The 15,461-nt window shown below is 39.7% G+C and overlaps 1 long non-coding RNA gene across 7 annotated transcripts in view; it reads left to right on the forward strand.

Annotated features, from left to right (window-relative positions):
• The window catches only part of LOC129650596 (uncharacterized), a 103,202-nt gene that overhangs the window by 59,449 nt on the left and 28,292 nt on the right, over positions 1-15,461 (forward strand). The window contains exons 1-2 of one of the 7 annotated variants that reach the window (XR_008713851.1): positions 1,908-2,042; positions 2,584-2,676. This is a non-coding gene — a long non-coding RNA (uncharacterized LOC129650596). The other 6 variants (XR_008713850.1, XR_008713854.1, XR_008713855.1 and 3 more) reach the window with 6 other exon arrangements.

The raw sequence follows: 15,461 nt of genomic DNA on the forward strand, positions 1-15,461 counted from the left end.
ACATGGGAGAAAAAGTTCCTTAGAGGAGGCAAATTTTGAGATGAGGTTTGAAGGATAAGTCAGCAAAATGGGGAAGATAGTGTGGGCAAAACCCACAGAATCATGGTACATATGGAGTGTCTGGGGAAGTAGGAAAAGAGGCTGGAGAGAAATTCAACCCAACTGTGAAGGGCCTTCCAAGTTGGACTTTGGAGCACAGACATTATCCTGTGCTAATAGCTAGAAAGATCCCTCTGGGGGGTGGGCGGAGCTATTTGAGACTGTCCTGGAGAGAAATGACTGGAGGAAGGTTGCCCTGGTAGTCACACACACACACTGGAATATTACTCAGTTATAAAAAGAAAGAAAGAATGCCGTTTGCAGCAACATGGAGGGACCTAGGAATTATCATACTGAGTCAGACAGAGAAGGACAAATATTATATGATATCACTTATATGTGAAATCTGGGACTTCCCTAGTGGCTCAGATGGTAAAGCATCTGCCTACAATGCAGGAGACTCTGGTTCAATCCCTGGGTCAGGAAGATCTCCTGGAGAAGGAAATGGCAACCCACTCAAGTATTCTTGCCTGGAAAATCCCATGTATGGTGGAACCTGGTAGGCTATAGTCCATGGGGTCGCAAAAAGTCAGACACAACAGAGCAACTTCACTTTCATATGTGGAATCTAAAAAAAAAAAAAGGTACAAATGAACTTATTTACAAAACAGAAATAGACCCACAGACATAGAAAACAAACTTATGGTTACCAAAGGGGAAAGGGGGAGGGAGGGATAAATTAGGAGTTTGGGATGAACAGATACATACTACTTTATATAAAGTAGATAAACAACAAGGTCTTACTATATAGCACAGGAAACTATATTTGGTATCTTATAAAAATGTATAGTGGAACAGACTCAGAAAAAGAATATATAGAACTATGTATATATAAAAAGGGTGTTAGTCACTCAGTCTTGTCGAACTCTTTGCTATCCCATGGGTTGTAGCCCACCAGGGTTCTCTGTTGGTGGAATTCTCCAGGCAAGAATAGTGGAGTGCGTTGTCATTTCCTTCTCCAGGGGATCTTCCCAATCTAGGGATCTAAGCTGGGTCTCACACATTGCAGGCAAATTCTTCACTGCCTGAGCCACCAGGGAAGCCCATGTATATACAAAGAATATAGAAAACTGAAGCACTTTGCTGTACACCTGAAACATTGTAAACCAACTATACTTCAGTTGAAAAAAAAGATGGTATAGGGAAAGGACCTGAAACAAAATAGATGCTTACTGTGTGAGGTGAAAGTTGAATACAGATGAATCGTATTATGTATATAGTTAGACATTTATATACAGAGGCACACTCACCTATACCAGCTATATAATTTTTATGATAAACATGCATACCTGGAAATTTTAAAATATTTACTTTCATTACAGAAAGTGAGTGCGAATTATGGCAATTTTGAAGTGTCTAATGTTCTCTGTGTTAGGATGACAAATTGTTCATTCCAGATATTCATATTTAGTAACAAAGTTTTCTACTTGATTGCTTATTATTTTGTTGTACTATTACAGATGTTGTATTTGATTTTAGAGTGGAATTTGCTGTTCCATATCATTAAATAAATTCTCAGGGCTATAATTTATTTCACTCCTCAGAGAATAGAAGGAATTCAAGAGTTTTGAAGCATATGCCTGTCTTCCAAGGAGTTAGAAAAACACAAAACACCCTATTGAAATTTTTTTTTTAAAACCACCAATAAAGATAGCTTTCCTTGGGGAGGGGAAGGGAAAGGGGAAGATGATGCTGAAGATGGGCTGTATTTGTTGTATGATGAAGACAGGCTCCCTTTTAAAGCTTATGCCTACTTACCCTTCAGAGCTGGAGAGAACCCAGAGCTGCCTGTTCACCTGAGCTAAATTAGACTTTCCTCCTCAGCCCCCATCCCTCATGGCACCCTGTTCTCATCCTTCACAGTATTTTTCACGATTGTGAAATTATATATTTGTGGTAGATTGACTGCAGCTGCAGATTCTTTCTTCTTCCATCAGAAAGAGGTGAGATCGTTTGTCCTTGCATTGAATCTGGGCAGGCTTTCTGACTGTGAGGCCAACAGGATGTGGCAACCCTTATGATGTGAGAGTTTCTAGCCTCTGACCTTAATAAACTGGGAGCTTCTGCTTCCTGTCTCTTGGGGCACTTTCTGGGAGCTGCACGCCCCTCAGCAAGATGCCTGCGTACTCTGACAGTGCCGGGCCAGAGGGTCCTCATAGAGTCCCTTGATCGACCGTCCTGGCCAAGTGTAGTTTTCCAGCTGTTATTGCCAAGGCATCTGACGTGTGAGTGAACTACACTGGACCCTGCAGACTACACCATACCTGCCTGTTGAACTCTGTCATGTGACCTCCACTGACACCACATGGAACACACTGCATAGCTGAACCCTGCCTGAATTCCTGACCCTCAACATTGTGAGATCTAATACAGTGGTTGCTGCTTGAAGCTGCTGTGGTTTGGAATAGTTTGTTTTGCAGTAATAGATGACTGGGATAACAGATTCAAGTTTATTTATTTATTAATATCTATTTTCTCTTTTAGATTGGAAGCACTGTGAAGACCACAGGGACCGTGCATGGTTTGTTCACACTGTGTGCTCATGTAGCCCAGTATTGAGACACTCGTTTGTACTTGGTACTTGTATTTCAGTATTGGTACTTGTTTTTCAGTTGTTGAGTTGTGTCTGACTCTTTGTGACCCCATGGCCTGCAGCATGCCAGACTTCCTTGTCCTTCCCTATCTCCCAGAGTTTGCTCAAACTCATGTCCATTGAGTCAGTGATGCCATCCACCCATCTCACCCTCTGTTGCCCTCTTCTCCTCCTGCCCTCAATCGTTCCCAGCATCAGGGTCTTTTCCAGTGAGTTGGCTCTTTGCATCAGCTGGTCAAAATATTGGAACTTCAGCATCAGTCCTTCCAATAATATTTAGGGTTGATTTCCTTTAGGATTGACTGGTTTGATCTTGTTGCAGTCCAGGGGACTCTCAAGAGTCTTCTTCCCAGTACCACAGTTTGAAAGCATCAATTCTTCAGCGCTCAGCCTTTGTTATGGTCCAACTCTCACATACATACATGACTACTGAAAAAACCATAGCTTTGACTATACAGATCTTTGTCAGCAAAGTGATGTCTCTGCTTTTTAATACACTAAGTTTGTTATATTTTTTCTTCCAAGGAGCAAGCATCTTTTAATTTCATGGCTGCAGTCACTGTAGTGATTTTGGAGCCCCAGAAAATAAAAGCTATAACTGTTTCCTCTTTTTCCCCATTTTTGCCATGAAGTGATGGGACCAGATGCCATGATTTTAGTTTTTTGAATGTTGAGTTTTAAGCCAGCTTTTTCACTCTCCTCTTTCACCTTCAAGAGGCTCTGTAGTTCCTCTTTGCTTTATGTCATTAGAGTGGTATCATCTGTGTATCTGAGGTTATTACTATTTCTCCTGGCAATCTTGATTCCAGCTTGTGAGTAGGTACTTAATAAATACTTATTTAAATAAGGAACATCCCATGATGGAAGTTGCACAAAGGGGAGTTAGCTTATAATGTAGGTATGGATCTCCTATTCAGGTTCCTGAATTAATGTGTACTCTCTTGTTGATTGCTTCATTTTTCTCCATCATGCATCTGTGCCCTGATAGTAAAATTATTCTGTTTGCATGCAATGCATTTTGAGGATAAGGATGCTATTTGCTTTAAGTTAAGGACATACATTTTTACCAGAATGCATCACATGCATAATTATCTCAGAGAGGTGATGGCAAAGGTGAGTATTGCCTGGGTCTGAAATGAATTAAGAAGCAATATCTATCTAGGGGCTTCCCAGGTGGCATTTATGGTAAAGAACACACCAGCCAATGCAAAAGACATAAGAGATGTAATAGATGCAGGTTTGATCCCTGGATCAGGACAATCCCCTAGAGAAGGACATGGCAACCCACTCCAGTAAGCTTGCATGGAGAATCCAATGGACAGAAGAGCCTGGGGAGTTATAGTCCATAGAGTCACAAAGAGAAGGACATGATTGAAGCAACTTAGCCCACACACATCTGTCTGTCTGTCTGTCTGTCTATCTGTCTATCCATCCATCCAGCCCATCAAGTACAATTTTGGCTCTAATGGAAAAATGGAAAAATCATCCTTGGGCTAGCATTTGGTACCACACTGTACACAGAGAAACAGGTATGTTTATAGTAAGAAGAAGGGCTTCTTGGCCTGATTTGCTTTGACAGCCAAGCTTCTGCTTTCTTAGTGTCCACAAATCTCAGCTGTTAGTAAGGCTTTCGTTAAAAAGCGGTGCGCTGGCACTGGGTGCTTTGTCTTTTCAACAGACAATTCTGTGTCTGTACCAGCAATTCTAATTATTATTATTCCTATTATATTATTATTTTGTTTGGTTGCAATTTCACTTTCCACACCACAGTATATGGTAAGCATATGGCAATTCTTGAAGCGTCTTTATTAACTGTCTCTGAGAACCTTTTCTATCACCTAGAAGATAGGTCTTGGAGAGGGCCAAGCTAATGTGACTGCCAAGGGGGTTTCACTAATAACATTTTACTTTGTTCAGAGAAGCTCTTTATAGTGAATTAAAAAATGCTGTTGTGAACTTTTAGCAGTCTTTAAGAAACTTTTTATTTCATACTGGACTATAGTTGATCTACAATGTTGTGTTGGTTTCAGGTATACAGCACAGTGATTCAGTTACATATGAACATATATTTATTCTTTTTCAAATTTTTTTTCTCACTTAGGTTCTTACAGAATATTGAGCAGAGGTCCCTATAGCAGGCTTTGTTTCAGATGGGTTGTCCAGTCTGAATGCCCATCATTAATACTGCCCTTTGGCTGGAGGTGGGTATGTACCAAGGCAATAGGATTGTGGATTGGATGCTTATGCTCTCACAGAGGGGCCCTTTTCTATTAGGTAATCAAGAGTCCTAAAAACCCAGTTGCTTAAGTTATGTGTATTTTTTCCTTTATGGGAATTTGAAAGAATTTAATGATAGTGTAGTCAGAGATAATGCAAAAAGTAGTGCCTAGTAATAATTCATTTGGGAGACTCAGGGAATAATTCCATGTAGGGGGTCCATTGGGTGTAGATGTGTAAGTGGGTAGGGGAAGGGGGTGCTCATACTGTCAGTGATCATGTTCAAAGCTGTGTTGTACCAGAGAAGCCTTCAAATATCAATCATGATTGAAACTCATTGAGAAAAGTTGGTGTGATAGTTAGGATTCATTTGCTTACAAATGATGGCACAACTCAGACTATTTTTTTTTAAGGTAAAATTTATTGACCTATAACTGAAAAGTCTAGGTCTTCAGACATTATTTGAATCTAGGAGTTCAAACAATGTTAATGTTTGGATTTATTCTAAAACTAGTGACAAAGATGGCCTCTAGCAACTCAAAGCTTTTATTATCCTTACAATTTACAGTCCCAGAGAACATAGATTGTTTTCTGAAAATTCTAGCAAAAATCCTGGGGATGATTCTCATTGGCCTTATTTAAGTATAATTATCTCTGAACCAATAACTGTGGCCAGAAGGAGGGTGTGTGTTCTAAAATATCCAGGATCAGGTGATATTGCTTATATGTGGAATCTAGAAAAATAGTACAAATGAACTTATTAACAAAACAAAAGTAGAGTCACAGATGTAGAAAGTAAACTTCTGGTTACCAAGCGGGAAAGTGGGGGAGGGATAAATTGGGATATTGGGATTGACATACACATTATTGTATATAAAATAGATAACTAATAAGGACCTAGTGTATAGCACAGGGAACTCTACTCAATACTCTAATGGCCTATCTGAGAAAAGAATCTAAAAAGAGTGGATATATTTACAACTGATTTACTTTGCTATACACCTGAAACTAGCACAGCATTGAATCAACCATACTTCAATAAATTAAAAAAAAAAATCTAGGTCTGGGCCACGTGCCTCTCCTTGGAACTGGGAAGCACGGTCAACCTCCTGTGAGTCATGTTGACTAGAAATGGTGGCAACACAACATGGTTTCCTAGAGGATATCCTCAAGATATATTCCTTTACCGTTGCTTATTAGTCTTCTAGGATCCCAGAGCAAGAATGCAATGCTTCCTGAACTTAGATTCAGGTGGGAGAGAGGTCTGACCCATCTTGTCATTCACTCACTAAATGACTGGGGGCTGGTCACTTTTCCTCGTGGGGGTCTCAGATTCCTTATTGGTACAGGGAGAAGTTTGGATCAGGTGATTCTGATGATTCCATCGAATCAAAAGTTCTTCAGTTTCCTCTTCCCTAGCTGGAAAGATTATTAGGCGTGTCTAGAGAGCTGAAGTACCGTGTTGTGCTACATAGACGTCGACGGTGATGGTGAGGGCAGTCCTGCTCTCTATTAGAAACAGCCCCCCTCCATCCTCTGCTCTCACAGATGCTGCTTCAGAGCTCCCTCCTCCTCTGCCCCTCAACCCCCAACCCCAGCTCAGTAGTGATGTTGGTGAGAAACTTCCTGGCTGCTGTAAGGTCACAGGGATAAATGGGAAGGTTGGCCCATTGCCTGAAAATGAGTTTGGCTTAAAGGTTCCTTGCCCAAGAAAAGGAAACAGAAACCTGCTGAGATAGCCAAGGAGGAAAGAGAAGAGTGAGTGACCTCTTTAGAAAGAACTGCAGCCCTGGAAATCTGACTAATGGCTGGAGAGGGTATGTGATGATAACTCACAGCGGCCACTTGGATTTAATTATAGCAACATTTGCAGACAATAAGTGGGTCTTGAGTGAAGCCAGCCTGATAATATGGCAGTGACAAAAGCTGATCTGGATTTCTGGCCAAAAGGATGGATGAGGAATGACAAATGACATAGCATTTCCTTTAGGAGATATCTGTGTGTGTATGTGTATTTCTTTTTTCTATCACCATGGTCAATTATTTGTAGAGATTCCTGTGGTGAAGATGAGAGTATTCTGAACTGCAGCAAGACCTGGAGTTTGGAGACCTAGGTTTATGGCTAGTTTCCACTTATTCCCTGAGCCTCATTCTCATCATTTGCAAAATGAGGAGCTTTGCTCTTTGTGGTCTTGAAAATTAGTAATTTTCAGACTAGAGGTTTACTAATGTACATTCTATTTTTTTCATTCTTTGCTTTTTTAAAAAAATTTTATTTATTTTTGACTGCCCTGGGTCTTTGTTGCCGCACGGGCTTCTCTGTAGTTGTGGTGAGCAGGGACAATGGGGGTAACTAGGTCTCATGTCTTTCATTAACCAGCAGGATAACCTGGGCTTGTTCACTTGATGGCTGGATGGGATTTCAAGGGGGATGGGAACTTTTCGAGTTCTTTTGAATCTTAGCAAACTGTCTTAACTTTACTTCTGCTGCATTCTATTTATTCAAACAAATCACAAAACCCACCCAGCTTTAAGGAGTAGAGAAGTATATTCCACCTTTTGAGAGACAGTGCTGCAAAGTCATGCTGCAAAGTCACATTCATACAGGCAAGAAAACCATTGTATTCATTTTTCTGAACTATCTACCACAGCCATTCCTGTTGGCACTGGGTGACCGCAGAGATTGCCACAGTTGCTATGGAATCATAGCATCCTGCAGTAAGAAAACAAGGCATTGTCTTTAGCAACTAAGTGGAACTTTGATTGTTGATTTTTGTTCTTTTTCACCTCAGAAGAAATTTGGGTTGGGTTTTAGAGTTACAAGTAACAACATAAAAGAGAAAATGAAAAGTACAGGATAAAAATGAAATAGTAGAAAAAGATGAAGTCAGGAGCACTGTTAGTGTAAGAATGCATGCTTAGAAGTCCTGCATCATTGCTAGAGGTCGGCATGTTTGGATCTGGGCTCCTAGAAGCCAAGGTACGGAGGAGAACTTCATCACTTGTGTGAACCATGGTGCCCATGAGAGAGAAGGAAGCTAGTATCTGATGTTAACTCTGAGTCAGAGTTAGTAGAGTGTATGTAGCTCAGGGAGGGAGGTTTTTATTTCTCAAGGGAACACCAGAGGGGTTGAGTGTACTAAGCAGAATTTGAAAAGAAGGAAGAGTAATTGAAGTTGATGCATATATATTGAGTATTGTTGTTTAGTTGCTAAGTCGTGTCCGACTCTTTGCAACCCCATAGACTATAGCCTGCCAAGCTCCTCTGTCCATGGATTTCCCAGGCAAAAATACTGGAGTAGGTTGCCTTTTCCTTCTCCAGGGAGGTCTTCCCAACCCAGGGGTCGAATCTGCGTCTCCTGCATTGGCAGGTGGATTCTTTACTGCTGAGCCACCAGGGAAGTCCATATATTGAGTATATTTGATGGTAACTAAGGCTAACAGTCACATTTCACAGATTGCAGGTACTTTTTAGATAATGCAGTACTACACATCATCATCTACTTGTTGTCTCTTAACAGTGGTGTGAAATAACAAGGGGCAATACAGCAATATGACTCATGTATCAGACAGGGAGACTCAGAGAGGTCAAGTGAGTTGTCCAAGGTCATATAGTAAATCAGGCATATCTTCTTACTTTCAAGGTAGTGTGCTGTGTGTGGTATATTGGGTGAGATGCCTTGGAAGATACAGAAGAGTGCCATGATATCACGAAACTATGAACTCTCTGGAAGAGAAAGGGTATGATCATGGTACAAATAATAATAAAGCCTATTTTTCTTTTGGTGTCTTATTTCTTTTGATCTTGGCACAGTCCCTTTGCAATAGTATCCCCATTTTACAGATGGTAAACAAAAACAGAGCTCTAAGAGCAGAAATACTTGACTGTGATTTCCCAGATGGGAATAGCAATATTGGTTTCAGGCTCTCTCTTTTATAGAATTCTGGGACTTTCCACTAATTGCTCCTGGCTGAGGCACATGTAAACTTGATATTTTTATTTTTTTCATGTTTTTATTGGAGGATAATTGCTTTACAATGTTGTGGTGTTCTCTGCTGTACATCAGCATGAATCAGTCATAATTATATATGTCTCCTCCCTCTCGAGCCTCCTTCTCACCCCTCCCCCACTCCCCATTCCACTCTCCAGATGGTCACAGAGCGCCAGGCTGGGCTCCCTGTGTTATATAGCTGCTTCCCACTAGTTATCTGTTTTACACATGATAGTGTTTTCATCAGTGCTACTTAGTTTTCAATTTGTTATAGCCTCTCCTTCCCCTGCTGTGTTCTCTATGTCTGTGTCTCCAGTTCATCTCTGTAAATAGGTTCATCAGTACAATTTTTCTAGATTCCATATATATATATATATATGTTAATATATGATATTTGTTTTTCTCTTTCTGACTTACTTCACTCTGTATAACAGGTTCTAGGTTCATCCACCTCACTACAACTGATATTCCATTGTTTATATGTACTCATATTTTCTTTTTTCATTCATCTGTTGATGGACATCTAGGTTGCTTCCATGTCCTCAGTTCAGTTCAGTCACTCAGTCGTGTCTGACTCTTTGCGACCCCATGAATCACAGCACGCCAGGCCTCCCTGTCCATCACCAACTCCTGGAGTTCACTCAGACTCATGTCCATGGAGTCAGTGATGCCATCCAGCCATCTCATCCTCTGTTGTCCCCTTCTCCTCCTGCCCCCAATCCCTCCCAGCATCAGAGTCTTTTCTAATGAGTCAACTCTTTGCATGAGGTGGCCAAAGTATTGGAGTTTCAGCTTTAGCATCAGTCCCTCCAAAGAAATCCCGGGGCTGATCTCCTTCAGAATGGACTGGTTGGATCTCCTTGCAGTCCAAGGGACTCTCAAGAGTCTTCTCCAACACCTCAGTTCAAAAGCATCAATTCTTCGGTGCTCAGCCTTCTTCACAGTCCAACTCTCACATTCATACATGACCACTGGAAAAACCATAGCCTTGACTAGACAGACCTTTGTTGGCAAAGTAATGTCTCTGCTTTTCAATATGCTATCTAGGTTGGTCATAACTTTTCTTCCAAGGATGTCCTAGATGTTTTAAATAGTGCTGCAGTGAACACTGGGGCACATGTGTCTTTTTGAATTATGGCTTTCTCAGGGTTTATGTTCTTAGTTTTTTGAATGTTGGGTTTTAAGCCAGCTTTTTCATTCTACTCTTTCACCTTCATCAAGAGGCTCTTTAGTTCCTCTTCACTTTCTGCCATAAGGGTGGTGTCATCTGCATATCTGAGGTTATTGAGATTTCTCCCGGCAGTCTTGATCCCAGCCTGTGCTTCATGCAGTCCGGCATTTCGCATGATGTCCTCTGCAGTGCAGGAGGGTTCCCTTTTCTCCTCATCCTCTCCAGCGTTTAGTGTTTGCAGGTATTTTGGATGATGGTCATTCCGACTGGTATGAGGTGATACTAAACTCGATGTTAATAGAGGACGCTGTGAGACAGTGCAGCAGCCATATCTGAATAGAGCCTCAGGAAATCAGAAGCAGGGACTAGCCAATCAGGAGCAGAAAGTTCGTGGAGGGACTCAGAATTATCTGGAACCTGAAGGGCTGGAAAAGATGTGAATGGGAAGTTGCTAGGTTGGGGGTGGGGATGGTACAAAGACAGGTGCAGAGGCAGATGTGAGTGAGGTACATTCAGGGCAATGATGAAAAAAATTAGTCGGATTATACTGGACAGTAATTGTTAACATTTTAATTCAACACAATAAGGGCTTATGGGCAGAAGGTAAAAAGATGAATTAGTTACAACTTGGTCTTCAGAAAATTCAGCAAACAACTGTAAGGAAAGTAATAGAACCTAAATTTTGGACGGTACTGTTTGACCAAATATTGGGAGAATTGTCAGGGTAAGGATCTTGGTCTTGATTCTATTGGAGATAAAGAACCATGGGTATTACAAGGCAAGCATTCCATGAGCCATGTCACAGATGTAGAGAGGAGAGAATCCTAATGTCAACTATTAAATAGAAAGACCCCTGACCTGTGTGTCCTGGGGACAGTTTAAATCAAGTCCCTGGCAGAGTTCTAGCATTCTGAAGGCAGGGAATGGTATATCACCTCAGCCCATTGTGTTTCCTGGCCTACAGAATGTATTCAGACCTAAAATGTATTTACGTGACTCTCTTAAAAAATATTGTTTTCTCTGATAATAAATGTAATATGTGTTCATGGTAGGAAAATTTTTAAATATAGAAAATAATTTTAAAAAGATATATGATCCAGAGAAAAACATTGTGAACCCTTTGGAAGAACTTCCTTTAGATTCTTTTTCCTAGTTCTGTGTCTTACATAGATGTCTTCATCCAATTCCTCCTACATGTGGAGCAGAGAGAGAGTTCAGTCCTTGTCTTTATCTCTGATAATTTTTTTTGAAAGTCTTAGAAGTGAAATCACTTGATTGCATGAAGTATCATCACAGTATTACATTTTTTTCTGGGAAAGGTGTAGCAATTTTTACTCTCACAATGTGAGAATGCTTTTCTTAATGCACCTCTCTCAGCCTTGAGCATAATCATTAAAGATAAATATGTAATTCTAAACCCATGAACCCAGTATGATCATTCATCAGGCAAATCCCAATGGAAGGTCAGTTTACAAAATACTTCTCAAAACTGTCAAAGTCATCAAAAATAAAGAAAGCTAAAAAAAACTGTCATAGTCAAGAGGAGACTGAAGTGAAAGTCGCTCAGCTGTGTCCAGCTCTTTGCAACCTCATGGACTCCAATCCATGGAATTCTCTAGGCCAGAATACTGGAGCAGGTAGCCATTCCCTTCTACAGGGGATCTTTTCAACCCAGGGATTGAACCCAGTTCTCCCGCATTGCAGGTGGATTCTTTACCAGTTGAGTCATGAGGGAAGCCCAAGAATACTAGAATGGGTAGCCTATCTCATCTCCAGCAGATCTTCCTGACCGAGGATTCAAATTGGGGTCCCTGCATTCCAGGCGAATTCTATACCAACTGAGCTAGAAGAGGAGACCAAGAAGACATGATAATTAAGTGTAGTGTGGCCTCCTGAATGGGACCCTGGAACAGGAAAAGGCTGTTAGAGAAAATAAGAAAATGTGATGAAAATATGAACTTTACTTAATAATAATGAATCAGAATTAACCAGTATTATAATCAGTATTAATTGTGTCTTTGGAGTAAGTCTTGAAGTTAGATAGTATAAGTATGCCAACTTTGTTCTTTTTCATTTCTGTATATATCTATTAATATGTAAAATTTTTATAGTTGTGATTTTCTATATAAAAAGCCTTACTGGAATTTTTATTATGTTGAAATCACAGGTGCATTTGGAGAGAGACATCTTAATTACATAGAGTCCTCTAATCCATGGACATTGTATGTTTTTCCATTTAGATATTTAATTTCTCTCAGCAATACTCTGTACTTTTTTGTATAGGAGTCTTATATAGATTTTGTTAAATGTATTCCTAAGAATATTTTCATTTTTTGGTGCTATTAGAAATGACATTTTAAAATTGTGTTCCTATTGTTTACTGCTATTATATAAAAATTCAATTAACCTTTATTTTAATCTTGATTTTTAGAAATTTAAATTCATATTCTGAGATCTTGATTTATTCACTAATTAGTCCTAGTAGTTGTTTTGTATCTCCCTGAGGATTTTCTACATAAATAATCTTGTCTTGTGCAAGTAGAGACAGTTTTCCTTCTTTTTTTGGGTATGACCTTTATGACTTTAAATTTTCTTAATTTATTGCAATGGCTAGCATGACCTGTGTTAAGACATCCTTGCCTTCTTCCTGATCTTAAGGGGAAAGTGTTCATTGTATCATCATAATGATGACATTGCCTGTAAGATTTCCCCTGGATGTCCTTTACCACACAGAGGAGGTTTCCTTCTGTTCATAGTTTGTCTCTGAGAATTTTTATCATGAAGGGGAGTGAAATTTTGTCACGTAATTTTCCCCTGCATTTTATTTTTCTCTTTTGTTCTATTAATATGGTTAATTGCATTGATTTCTTTTTAACTATTAAGGCAGCCTTGCATTACGGGTGTAAACTTTACTCGATCATGATGTATTACTTTTTTGATATCTTACTGATTTTGATTTTCTTAAAGTTTAGGGTTTTTTTCATCTATGTTCATGAAATATATGGATCTTTCAGTCCAGTTCAGTTCAGTCACTCAGTCGTGTCTGACCCTTTGCGACCCCATGAACCGCAGCATGCCAGGCCTCCCTGTCCATCACCAACTCCTGGAGTGTGCCCAAACTCATGTCCATTGAGTCGGTGATGCCATCCAACCATCTCATCCTCTGTCGTTCCCTTCTCCTCCTGCCCTCAATCTTTCCCAACATCAGGGTCTTTTTAAATGAGTCAGCTCTTTGCATCAGGTGGCCAAAATTTGGAGTTTCAGCTTCAACATCAGTCCTTCCAATGAACACCCAGGACTGATCTCCTTTAGGATGGACTGGTTGGATCTCCTTGCAGTCCAAGGGACTCTCAAGAGTCTTCTCCAACACCACAGTTCAAAAGCATAAATTCTTCGGCACTCAGCTTTCTTCACAGTCCAACTCTCACATCCATACATGACCACTGGAAAAACCATAGCCTTGACTAGACAACCCTTTATTGGCAAAGTAATGTCTCTGCTTTTGAATATGCTGTCTAGGTTGGTCATAACTTTCCTTCCAAGGAGTAAGCGTCTTTTAATTTCATGGCTGCCGTCACCATCTGCAGTGATTTTGGAACCCCCCAAAAATAAAGTCAGCCACTGTTTCCACTGTTTACCCATCTATTTCCCATGAAGTGATGGGACAGATGCCATGATCTTAGTTTTCTGAATGTTGAGCTTTAAGCCAACTTTTTCACTCTCCTCTTTCATTTTCATCAAGAGGCTCTTTAGTTCTTCTTCACTTTCTGCCATAAGTGTGGTGTCATCTGCATATCTGAGGTTATTGATCTTTCTCCCGGCAATCTTGATTCCAGCTTGTGCTTCCTCCAGCCCAGCGTTTCTCATGATGTACTCTGCACATAAGTTAAATAAGCAGGATGACAATATACGCCTTGATGTACTCCTTTTCCTATTTGGAACCAGCCTGTTGTTACATGACCAACATGGAATCTTTAGTTTTATTGTAATATCTTAATATGTATTAGCATCAGGACAGTTTCACTCTTCTCCTCTATTTTCTGGAGCAGTGTGTGTAGAATTGGTATTTTTTCCTTAAGTTTGGCAGAATTCACCACTAAAGACATCTGAGTCTAGTGTTTTTCTTTGTAAGAAGAATTTTTAACAAGGTATTTTCATTTCTTTAATAACTATCAAGCAGTCTCTTTCTTCTTGATTGTACTGTGCTAGCTTTCAAGAAATATATTTCTTTTGCTTAGGTTGTCAAAATTTTTATATAAAACTGTTTATAATTTTTCTTCTTAATAGTATTTTAGTTTTAACACTTTTAAAAAATTCCTGTGGAGAAGGCAATGGCACCCCACTCCAGTACTCTTGCCTGGAAAATCCCATGGACGGAGGAGCTTGGTAGGCTCCAGTCCACGGGGTTGCTAAGAGTTCGGCAGGACTGAACGACTTCACTTTCACTTTTCACTTTCATGCATTGGAGAAGGAAATGGCAACCCACTCCAGTGTTCTTGCCTGGAGAATCCCAGGGACAGAGGAGCCTAGTGGGCTGCCGTCTGTGGGGTCACACAGAGCCGGACACGACTGAAGCAACTTAGCAAAAATTCCTGACAATGGTCATTTGTGGCCTCCTCTCATACTCCCCCTCCCACTTTCGGCTCAGTCTGACTAGGGAGCTTGGAAATTTGTTGATCAGAGAATAAGCTTCTGCCTTTAGTATTCTATTTATTGTTTGCTTTCTATTTTATTGTTTTTTTGCTCTTAGTTTTATTTCCTTTTTTCCTGTTTTGAGTTTGTTAATGCTTTGCTGTCCTTTTTCTAGGTTCTCAAGGTCATTAATTATAGATCTTTCTTTTTCTGATATAGATATTTAAAATCATAATTTTTCCTTTAAGTACTACTTTAACTGTTTACATACCACAAATATTTGTATGTTGTATTTTCATTATCATTCAGCTCCAAATATTTTCTAATTCTTCAGTGATTTCTTCTTTGACCTTTGGATTATTGAGGAGACTGTTGTCAAATTTCTAGATGTTTGTGATTATCCTAGCTATATTATTGGTACTGATTTCTGATTTAATCTTTTAATAGTGAAAGAACATACTTTGTATGACTTTAATTCTTTGAAATTGTTGAAACTTGCATTATGGCCTAACATATGGTTTATCTTGATGAATTTACAATAGGCATGTGAAAATAATGTGTATTGTACAGTGTATGCACATTTATATGACTGATATGTCCAGTTATTCTATTCTGTATATTTATTGGTATTAGTCTAGCTTTTCTATTATTTGTTGAAAGAGGGCTGTTAAATTCTCTCAGTCTGATTGTAGCCTCATTTATTTCTTCCTTTCATCCTGTTAGTTTTTTTACTCATAGATTTTAAAGCTCTGGATGG

Source organism: Bubalus kerabau, chromosome 4 (assembly GCF_029407905.1).
Source record: "Bubalus kerabau isolate K-KA32 ecotype Philippines breed swamp buffalo chromosome 4, PCC_UOA_SB_1v2, whole genome shotgun sequence".
NCBI lineage: Eukaryota > Metazoa > Chordata > Mammalia > Artiodactyla > Bovidae > Bubalus > Bubalus kerabau.